The following is a 3926-nucleotide window of genomic DNA, read 5'->3' on the forward strand; positions in this document are numbered from 1 at the left end:
CCCCATGAGTCCAGCTGGAGGCCTAGAGCCCACGACCGGGTCCCACGGAAGTCTATATGAAGGATCTGCACTGGCATCTACACAACACTAGCCAGTCTGCGCTCGCGGGTGAAGGATCCGTGCCAGCAGGCTGAGGGATCTTCCCTGGAGCCAGGAAGTGATGCTCGAGGTAGGGACTGAACTCCGAAAAGAACCACAGCCATGCTCAGTGACAGCGAGGACCTGAGCTCCTCTAATGATGAGAGCAGCAGGTTCATATGAGGCAAGTCAGCGGGACACGCTTCTCCAGGAGGATCGACAGCACTGTCTTCTCCTCCTCCAGTGCTTTCGTGCTGCTGGCAGTGGTCCTCAGCAGAGCCGTTAGCATGCCGCAGTGCGCCAGCTCAGTTCAGGCGGGCGCTACAAGCTGACTGTTGGTTCATGCCTGCACTGTGATAACTGGCCTCCTGATCGGGAAAGCTATGTAAACGGTGAGGGAGAAGCTGCAAATGTAACACAGATCTGTCAGAGCGCCATAAGGCAGAAAAGTGGACAGAACAACCAGTGACGTACATGGATGGGCCACAGCAGTGTCAGGCCGGAATTGGGCTGGTTCCCTGCGGTAGGAAGAGCCCAGCAGGGACTCTGCTCCTCTGCCACCTGAGTAAGGATGGGCATGGTCGCCACAGGAGAGGAACCCCCTGGATGATTCCTTGGAGACGCTTGTCCTACTGGCTTTCCTCTTATGAACCTGCTGCTCTTGTTATTAGAGGGGGCTTGTTTAAAGTGCCACTTGGATAAACACAGGCAGGCACATAGTTCAGCGGTTCGATTCCCAGCTCCAGAAGCTGTACCAGACCTGCCCCTAAGGCAGCCTGAAGTAGCCAAACAAAACAACCTCCTTCTCATCACTAGAGGAGCTCAGGTCCTCGCTGTCGCTGGGGATGGCTGAGGTTTCGGTCCTTTCCTCGATCACCCCACTCCCATGGGACAGGGTACAAACTGTCCTATTCTTCCCCATTCGGGGGACAGGAATACCAGCTTCATTTCCAAAAGAGAAGAAAAATTTACCCTTGTAGGTGTTGATTACAAAACGTGTCATAGTTACTGACAAGTTAAAATGTAACTATTCAAGTGACTCTCTAGAGGCTGGTTTCGGTTCTTACTCCCTGGATGAAGAAGGGCACAGGCGACGCTTCCTGCTGGTGCCATCTACAGCAGTCAGTGGCAACTCTCAACTCCATAAGTTATGTAACAAATGAATGAAATGGCCAAGTGTATGACAGAAGAAAAGCATAGATGAGCTTACTACTTAAATTACTGAGAAACATTTAATTCTTAAAAAGCAAGCACACAGCAATTAGCAGGCAGACGCGCTTCACACTCTTTGTATTCCTCACAATACTCTTACTCCTCCGTGTGTAAGGTGGCCAGAGCACTGCCTGGACTCCCAAGTCCTTCCCGAGACTGAAATGAGGCGGCACGGTGGTGACACCTGCAACACAGCACTCCTGGAGGCGAGGCAGGAGGAGTAGAAATTCAAGCCTGGGGTATGCAAATTAGCAATTTAGTAAGACCCTGTCTCAAAATAGAAGGCTACAGACGTGGCCCAGGGCCACAACCTTGGATTCATTCCTCAGTATTGAAAAAAACAAACAAACAAACAAACAAACAAACAACTCCTTCGTCTCAGGAACAGGCTTCAGTATGTTGCAGCACTTTTGAAATAGATTTGTTAGTAGGTGCAAGACGGGTAAAGCCCCATGACAGCAGGATCTTACGAAATAATGTAACGTTCCTGATCAGTCCATATCTGCACGCACTGCCTGGAAGATCTACTTTCTCATCCCTGTGCACGTGTGTTCTCCGCAGGACCCAGTGCACGGAAGGCGGCACTTGGGCTTTTTCTCGGCCTCCCGCCTCTGGCAGAGCAGGCAGGAAAGCAGCATTTCTCCTGCCCAGCTTGGCGGCTGCCCTCTGCAGCAGCTGGATGGCTCTACAGTGGGCACCAGTAAGTGGTGTCTTTCCACAGTGCGTGTGAACATTTTCACACGTGTGTAAACTCGGAGAGAGTTGCTGGGTGAGACACAGGCGCCCAGTGGAACTGGGATTCCAAGTGGGGTTTCATCTGCTGTTGCATCTGCCCAGATGCCCTGTAGCTACTTGCCTGACTAACCGCCCTCTCTCTGTGGAGTGTCGCTGCCGCCCAAGCCGGGAACACACTCCTCACCCCTCGGCCTCCTCGGGTGGGCCTCTGGGTCTCTCTCTGTCCCACTTCCAGCCCACCATCTTCCCCATACCCAGGCGTGGGAACTTTTCCTGTTACTCCACATTACTTTGCATTTTCTGGAATGGGATATAAACGGAATCATACTGTGAGCACACTTTCTCAGAGTCTGGCATAAGTACTTTGAGATCCTCTCAATGTTCCATTAGTTCTTTGTTGTTTTGTCTGTTTTGGTGGTACTGGGGACTGAACCCAGGGCCTTTCCACTGAGCCATATCCACAGCTTTTTTTTTTTTTTTTTTTTTTAACAGAATATTGCAAAATCACTCCGTTGCCCAGGCTGGGCTTGGACTGTCAATCCTCTTGCCTCAGCCTCCCGGAGTGCTGGCCTCCCCACACCCAGGCCCTCCGTGTTACTGAGTAAGATTCTAGTGTATACATACACACAACAGTGTTGTGTTCCACTTATGCCGGATGGCTTCGGGCCTGTTCGCAGTTTGGGGCTGCCACAAATAAAGCTGCTATGAATAGTGGTGCGCAAGTCTTTGTAGGGAGGTATTTCTATTTCTAAACACCAAGGAGTGAAGCGGCTCAGTGGTGTGGTGGGTGCAGTGGTATTCGTGCGCATCCGCGATACAGAGCAGCGAGCTTCCGCGGCCTGCGGAGGCGTGCGCGCAGCCTTCCGCGTGATCTCCCGCCTCCCTAACCTCCTTCCTCCTTCCCCACGCTTAATTTTTAAAAAACTCCCGAGGGACTTTTAAAGGCAGTTGTGTCGCTTTACACCCCCGCAGAGCTCTGCTGCTCCGCACGCGGCCGACCATTCTGAACTGTTGCGTGCTGGTAGGCGGGTTTTGATCCCTCCTTCTCTACAGGCCAGTCACCAGGAGGCTCTGGGGCTGATTCCAGACGACACCGTCGGGGAAATGTCTCGACTTCTGCTCACTTTTTAGATGCTTTGTTTGGTTAGTGAAAGTTCGAGAGAAACTTTATATACTCTGAATTCTAGTCCTTTATCAGTTCTGTAGTTCACGTGTGTGTGTGTGTGTGTGTGTGTGTGTGTGTGTGTGTGTGTGTTAATTCTGGGCTAGTATCTTCATTGTCTTCCGGAGACCAGATGCCTTTAATTTATATAAAGTCCATTCCCTGTTCATTAACAGATCATAAGTTAGGTGTTGTGTTCTAAGTATTGTGGCTAACCTTAGGTCACAATGATTTTCCTCTGGATGTTTTATAGTTCTCACACGTTGTGAGACGCAGACTGGGGCTGTGTTTTGCATTTGCACGTCCAGTTGGGGCATCATCACGAAAGTGCGTCGTTTCTTCCCGGCCTCTCCCGTCCCTGCTTGCCGTAGTTAGTGCACCACGCCCGTGTGCCCCCCATCCCACAGCCTGCTGACGGGGTCCCCCGCGGGAGCCATCAGGGACTCAGTCGCACTCCGACACCCCCTCACCTGCTCATCCCCTCCTGCCCACTTCCTCCGCTTCCGCGCACCCCCCTTCTTCCCGCCTCCGCTCCAGAGGAAGCACGGAGGCTCCTTCTCACGGCTCCGCAGGGCCCAGAGCCGGCCTCCCGCGGTCATAGGTCGCCGGCTCTGGGCTCCCCAGCTCTGCCCACTGCCCGCCCGCAGCCGGCAGCGAGGCTCCTCTCGCTCGCCCGGAAACGGACTCCTGTGCCGACTCGAGGGGCGCAGCTCTCGGCTCTGCAGAAAGCCTCCGGGCG

This window comes from Octodon degus, unplaced genomic scaffold (genome assembly GCF_000260255.1).
Source record: "Octodon degus isolate 3935 unplaced genomic scaffold, OctDeg1.0 scaffold00228, whole genome shotgun sequence".
Classification (NCBI taxonomy): Eukaryota; Metazoa; Chordata; class Mammalia; order Rodentia; family Octodontidae; genus Octodon; species Octodon degus.